Source organism: Podarcis liolepis, assembly GCF_965112155.1.
Source record: "Podarcis liolepis genome assembly, chromosome: 15".
Lineage (NCBI taxonomy): Eukaryota > Metazoa > Chordata > Lepidosauria > Squamata > Lacertidae > Podarcis > Podarcis liolepis.
In genome coordinates this window covers 14,791,266-14,799,076 of record NC_139566.1, presented here as the reverse complement: position 1 = coordinate 14,799,076, position 7,811 = coordinate 14,791,266, and positions in this window count along the sequence as shown.

Here is a 7,811-nt window from a genome sequence, read left to right as displayed (position 1 = left end):
TCTCCTGAGCTGCCAACCCTTTGAGCCTCTGAGGATAGAGGAACTATCCAGGTGCTGATCTCAACATCCGAAATGGTTTTGTAGGGGAAGAGGTGGTCTTTCTGTTATTTGGGGCCTGAGACATTATGCAGAATCCACTTAATCAGAGGCACACCCTCCAACCCACATGAGATTACAGAGCCCAAAATATGCGCTTTTTTTGGAGCCGTGCTTGCACAGCACCTTCAAATGCGTGTTTTGGAGAGCTGTGTGAAATCATGGTTAAAAAATAATAATGTTTTTTTAGAGGGGTGTTCAAATCACGCGAGATCATGGCATCCAAAATGGCCGCCATGCTCTCAAGCAAGCAAACAGGATGTCCCATTTTTTTCCAGGACACTTGCAGGTTATGAGAGAGTCCAGCTTTCCATACTTTTCAAATTGGTGACACACTTTTTAGACGTGTATCATTTCGTGACATAGTCATTCAGTTTTCCTAGCGAACCGGAGGTTAAACTAACCCCTTTTCCAGCCCTGGGAGGTGTGTGGCACAACTGCACACTGCAGCCGACACACTAGTGTGCCGCAACACACAGTTTGGAAAGCTCTACTCTAGTCTACGAAGGCTGATGATGCCACAATACATCTGTTGATCTCTAAGGTGGCAGGATATTGCTCTTGTGGCAACAGGCTCACATAGTTGCCCCTCTGAAATTTGATGCCCAGGGCTTGCTTTTTTGATGCCCATGGCAGCCATTTTGTGCTGTCACCCACAGCACTTTTATCAATATAAGATGAACCACATCCTGCCCCCCAAGCACTGGTCAGACTTATAGTCTCTGAGCACAGTAAGAGTCCCACTGGTTCAGATCAGAGGCTTGTCTAGTCCAGTAAGCTATCCTCTCGGTGGCAGATTCTCCTTCATGACTATCTTGACTAGTAGCCATCGATAGATTTATTTCACCCTCCTTGAATTTGTCTAACCCCCATTTAAAGTTGTCCAAGTTGGCAACCATTACTCCATCACATGGGATCAAATTCCATAGTTTAACTGCATGGAAAAAATACTTCATTTTGTCTGCCCTGAATCTTCCAACATTCAGCTTCGTTGGACGACCCTGGGCTATGAGAGAGGGAGGAAAAAATGTTCCTTTAAAAGGACTAGAAATTTGAGCATTAAAATAAATTCATGCCGATTTTTCTGCTATGTGGAGCTGTGACAACGCTTCTCAAAGTTGATAGTCAAGTGTCTCTAGAGCGTGGATGGAAATGTAAGAGCATGTGAGCTGTGCTGGATCAGGCCAGAGGCCCATCTAAGCCCAACATCCTGTTTTCATCAGGTACCAGCCCAGGTGGCCCTGATGGGAAACCCACAAGCAGAGCTAGAAGGCAATAACGTTTGGTATGTAAAGGTATACTGCCTCTGTCCATGGAAGTTCTCTGTAACTATTGTGGCTAATAGCTGTTGATGAACATGGATTTATTCAACTCCCTTTTACTCAGGGCCAAACTAGATGTGTCACCGCCATAAACACGCAGGTTTCTAAACGCAAATTGCATCAGTTGGTGAGGTGGAGCGAAAAATCCTTCTTTGATGTCAGTATTGGCCTTGCAAGGAATTCCCCTCTGGGTGCTAACAGTCAGTATGAACCCACGGCTGGATTTGTCTTTACATATATAATTGTTTTTCATTGTTTCTTCTACGGAATTGTTTTTAATTGTTTCTCTTGCTGTTTTTCTTACTGATTGTTGATTGATTCTATTTTATGGGAAGTTATTCATAAACGGAATCAAGCAATGAACAAGCAAATAATTTGCTTTGGGAGGAAATTCCTTTCTGGATTTAACCACGGTTTATTATGAGCGGAATCCAGCTGGTGCCCTTGAGCTCACACAGTGGGGAATGTTCACCTGTCCATTTTGTTTTCTCTTAATTTTCTCAGTTTCTCAGTCTTAAATTCAGTTTGCTACATTTCCTCACCAGTTTGTGGTTTTGTCTCTGTCTAGTTTTAGCAAAATCTTGACTAGTAGCAAAATCTTTCCTTTTTATCTGGGTTTTTGTCCCTTAATCTGAAGGGTTCTTAAATATTTGTGGCCTCCTGAGGTGAGGACCTGCTAGGCCTGTCTTTTATTTGTGCAGGTGTGTTTCTCTGTTCTTTGATTTGTGTTTATTGTAATTAAATTTAGTACAGTAGTACCGTGGTTCTCTAACTCAATCCATTCTGGAAGTCTGTTCGACTTCCGAAATGTTCAAAAACCAAGGCACGGCTTCTGATTGGCTGATTGGCCCTGGAAACAATACCGACAGCTGAAACGGACATTCGGCTTCCGAAAAACGTTCACAAACCAGAACACTTACTTCCAGGTTTGCAGGGTTCGTGAGCCAATTTGTTCGTCAACTAAGCCGTTTGGGAACCAAGGTACCACTGTATTGCTATTGTGTTCATAACTTGTTGAATAAAATGACTAATAAATAATAATAACAATACAATAGTTTTAAAAATATGTTTTTAATTAATATTTTCCATAAGTAACAAAAGTACATTCAGTGTCTCTATTTTCAAATTGTAGAGTCTTTCATATAGGTCAATTGCAGTCAATCTGAAACATTTTTATTGTACATAATAGTAATAATAATTTTAAAACAAAAAGTCCTCATGGAAATTTTTCAGAATTTTGATATGCATTTCTTCTGCTAGACACATTTTCGTGTGTTCAATTTTGCCAAAGATGCACATTTTTGCAATGAATTTTCCCCACAATAATGCATTTTTATATGTGATTGCCACTAATTATATAGGCATTTGGCTGTTAGAGGTACTAAAGTTCCACCTGACATTAGGGGGGCTCGTCACATGTGCATGACATCACACCCCTTTCTGTCTGCAAGGCCCGGTGAGGCCCTCCACCACCACAGGCAGGCCCAGCGAGGCTTGGACACTCAAGATTGGGGGGCTCAGCCCCATCCCCGCATACTTGGGGGGGGGGGGCAGACTCAGTTGCCCTCATCCCCATAAAGTTGACTTTTATGTTAGCTTTGATTCCTAAATTGCAGGGGGTTGGACCCTTCCAACTCTACAACTGTATGATTCTGATCTATTAACCACCTTGGTTCTCCATCTTAAGGATCAAAACAAGACATTCTGAGCTGCTGCTTGAGCCGCTGCTGGCATCAACACAGCATCCTCTGCTATGTACTTCCCTCACCCTCTGGCAAGCACAGCTCTTAATTTTGGATGGAGGAATTGGAATTGCCCAATTCCGGGGCTGTTGGACGCAAGACGTTAAAACTCCAGCAGATAATCTGGTGCAACTGAACTGCTCGGCATTCCTGGAAGTCAACATTCCAGTGTCTCTGGGTGGGGCTGGCCCCGGCCAATTGTGGCGCTGGTTGTAATGCACTTTGGTTACTTTTAATTAACTCTAGCTCTAATTAGGGACTGGAAGCAAGCCGGTCGGAAAGCTAGTCAAGTTGCTAACTGATCTCACTTCCCAGGAAAGAATCCAGCATTTTGGCAGTGAAGCAACAGGGAGACGCTATTTGTGGAAAGAGGGTTCTGTGTTGTCAATCTTGGAAAGGAAGGAGAGAGAGAGAGAGAGAGAGAGAGAGAGAGAGAGAGAGAGAGAGAGAGAGAGAGACATTTAACATTAGCCCAGGAGCCTAAGAGTGCATTAATCACAAGTCAAAACAACTCAGCAGGGTTTTTTAAAATATAAAAAAAAACTCTCCAAGAAAATCAACATGCCTCATCTTGTGGGTTTTGTATTTCCCTGGGAGTGGCATCCACAAATGGGTGGCAGGAATTGGTAACTCCGCTTGGTACACTGAGGTCATAAGAACTTAATTAAGGCCTTGCTGGATCCGGCCAAGTTTCATTGATGTACAGCATTGCAAACAGCAGCCTGCCAGGCGCGTGCATGCATGCCTCCTGCAAGCACAACAGCAGAAGTTGGCCACAATGCGGAAGTTGACTGACCCTGGACCTGGAGCCTTTACTGAGAAATCAAGAGCTTGAACTGGGGCATCCTGGCTCCCAGTTTCCCTGAGAACAGGGGTGGAGAGACTTGAACCCAAGAGTCAAACGTGCCCCTCCAGACCTCAATGGCATGTGGGACTCCCCCCTGCCCCAGCAATGCGCTCCCTCCACAGGCTACACCCCTCACTGGCCCTGCAGCGTACCCTGAGGGTTTCTGCCTGGCTGGCATTTGCCCTTGAACTCGTAGCTGTGATTCCTGCATTGTGGAGGGTTGAGCTAGATGGCCTTTGGGGTCTCTTCCAGCTCAGCGACTCTATGACTCTATAGCAATGCCTCTTGCTTCACTGGCTGGAGGACGGAAATGGGTGTGCGCAGAAACTGGCCTGCTGGAGGAGGAGAAGAAGAAGAATATGTACATTTGCTGCTCCGCCTACTTTGGCTTTCAGCCTTGCCTGGTGCTGACATGTGGTCCCCAAAAGGTTGCCCCACAGGGAATGTGGCCCTCAATAGGAAAAAAAGGTTCCCCATCCCTGATCTAAGCCAATTGACTGTAATCCACCTTGGGTAAGATAATTCCCAGCGTATTAGTGATGCATTGCATCAGTAAGGCACTTCCTTTCATCATTCCTGAACCTAATGCCATATCAATTAATTGGGATGACTTGGAGTTCTGAGAGTCAGGTGAGCAATGTCCGGGTGTCCACGCGATGCTCACAGCATGCACCATTTCACAAACCTCTCCTGCAGTCATGCTTTCCCCCTTAAATTAAAAACTCCACATGTTGCAATTGTTTCTTGCCAAGGAGTCAAGCAGTCGCTTGAGCATTCTGGACACCCAAATCTACAATATCATTTCTGAAACGAGCAACAGTCAGAATCTGTCACGGTGTTGTTGTTGTTGTTGTTGTTGTTGTTGTTATACAAGTGGTTTTTTCCCTTAAGGTATTCAAGGGTACAGAGTACCAGCATCTTCGCCCCCAAATGTTAAAAATGCGGCACTTAATGTAACAATTCATGGCGAGTACCAGCACCTTTTTTTCTAAATAAATAAAAAAAGCACTGATGATGACGATTTTCATTTCTATACTGCTTTATATTTCAGAGAAAACACCTCAAAGCTGTTTATGACCTACATTAAAATATCAGATAAAACAATTCAGAATGAAGCATCACTGAATAAAGTCAGATATGAAGTATGCATTCAGTGCAACATGGTTAACAGGAAACTAAAATGTTACCTTAAAAGATTTCAAACTAAAGCCTTAAAAAGGAGGTCAACTTCAGAATGCATATTTAACGCAGCAAAGTTAACCAAAAAAGGTATCTTAAACATTTCAAAAGAAAGCATCACTAAAGGAATTCAGATATAAAATGGACATTTAAAAGAGCATAATTAACAAGAGAACAAAACATTATCTTGAGTGTAGAACGTATCTGCCAATCCTGCCCATAGTGGTTCATAGCAGGTGGCGGCTGTGGAAACTCAGGCTCCAGGACCTGGGTCTCCACGATGAGACAACCAAAATGTCACTGGCGATATCACGATTCAGGAAGCCTACAGACTGTCTGCCTGCCTCCTCCCACTCAGCCGCCCTACAGTTCAGGGGAGGCAGCAGGCGGACCATTTGGGGAACGCAGAACCTATGCGCATCCAAGCCACCATGTCTCTCCTAGGAGAGACGCGTGGCTTGAGCACGCTGCAGGCCCCGTGGTGAGTACCGCCTGGCATTTTGTCACCCCCCAGTGGTGACACCCAGGGCGGACTGCACCCACCACACACCCCTTCTCTGCCCCTGGCAAAATGTAGCTTCGGGCGATTAGAGTGGATAAAAGCACCATAGCTCAACAAGTCTCAGAAAGGTGATGGGGAAATGCGCTGGAAAACTGTGGAGGTGAACCAATGATTTACTGGAAGATGTATAGCCTGAGAGCAAATCAGCATCAATGCACGATGAGTGATCATTATATATATATAAAATAGACCAGATTTGCCTCCGCATAAGAATGAGGGAGGAATTCGATTCAGTTTGCATTGAAAAACGGATTGATTAAATCTGCACATTCCAAAACAATGTGAGAACCAAAACAGAGCCACTGTTTGAATTACGCACCTTCCTGAATTGACTGATGCAATTCTTCCTGTAAATGGAAGCAGAACAGGACTTGAAAAGCAAAGAGCTTATCTCTCACCTCTTATCAGCAGCTTGGGGCAATGTTGCCAAATCCTTGAAAACCTTCAGCACCTGATTGCTGATACTCCAGGGTTTGGCAAATTGCCCTTCTTGTAAAGATCTCTCATAAACTAAAAGTACTGTACCTCAAGGGTACAAATGACAATATTTGGTGGTTATATAAAGATAAAGGGACCCCTGACCATTAGGTCCAGTCGTGGCCAACTCTGGGGTTGCGGCGCTCATCTCGCTTTATTGGCCGAGGGAGCCAGCGTACAGCTTCCGGGTCACGTGGCCAGCATGACTAAGCCGCTTCAGGGAAACCAGAGCAGCGCACGGAAACGCCGTTTACCTTCCCGCCGGAGCGGTACCTATTTATCTACTTGCACTTTGACGTGCTTTTGAACTGCTAGGTTAGCAGGAGCAGGGACCGAGCAACGGGAGCTCACCTTCTGATCGGCAAGTCCTAGGCTCTGTGATTTAACCCACAGCGCCACCCGCATCCCTCCTTGGTGGTTATATGGCTTGATTTTATTTCTAATACAAATATTGGCACACGGTCTGTGCAAATGTCCAGCTCATCTAAGACTCCCCAGAACCCTTATTCTCAATAAAGATGGAACTCGCAGGTAGAGAATGCTTTTCTTTTTACACATCTTTTTTATTAGCTGTAAAGCGAATCTTTATATGAGTTAACATATTATTATCCCTCTGCACCGTGTCTTTGTACTTTTCTCCTACTAGGCTGTGACGCTTCACGGCTGACAGTTTTAATTCTTTGTTTACTTTTTGTACTTAAAGAAAAACAAAGCAAATCAAATTAAAAAAAGAAACGGAGAGGATTGAAATTGACAGGTCCTCCCATCCCTGCCTCTGTCTCTAAGCTTTGTGCAAGCAAACAGAAACAGCAAACCAGGCCTCTCCTCAAAGTGGCTCCACATTCTCTGCTCAACCGATTTTTCAAGTTATACCATTTGATCAATTCTGCCTCATCCACAAGCACTTCCAGCTTCTTCCTTTCCCTCCTACTCTCCTCATCACTCACACCCTTCTCCTCAGTCATGGAAGTCTGTGCCTCATGCTCAAGGCGTGGCCCTTCCTCTCCGTGACAGCTCTCTTAATCGCCCGTGAGTCTCAACACTTCCCTTTTCCTTCCTCCTTTCCACACAACTTTGGTCACTGGGCAGTTCCCCTTTCCTTAGCTGCTCAGACAAACACCAGGATTTCAATAGGGACATTCTTTTTTTTTAATAAAAGTTTTTTATTAAGTTTTAACAAATGCAAGGTGTGCAAGAAAAAATACAGGGACAAAGACAAGAAAAATATATAAACACCAAATACATACTACAAAATACAACAATACAAACATTAAGCACAAAAATACATACATTAAAAACTAATAATGAAAAGAAAAAGCACATATAAGAAAAACACAAAAATTCCCTCTTTCTTAGTTTTATATCTTAAATTCACATCTTTTCCTGACTTCCTCGCGTCCCCCGTTCTTGTATCCCTTTTAAAAGTTGGTAGAGCAAATTCATAGCCCATTAATTCATCTGTTGTTGGTTTAATCTTAAATTTTACCTTATTGCTAGAACCCCAGCATTTCATTTCAATGTCATCAACATTCAGACTCAATAGGGACATTCTGGGCTTCCAGAATCTTCTGTACACATCCCTCACA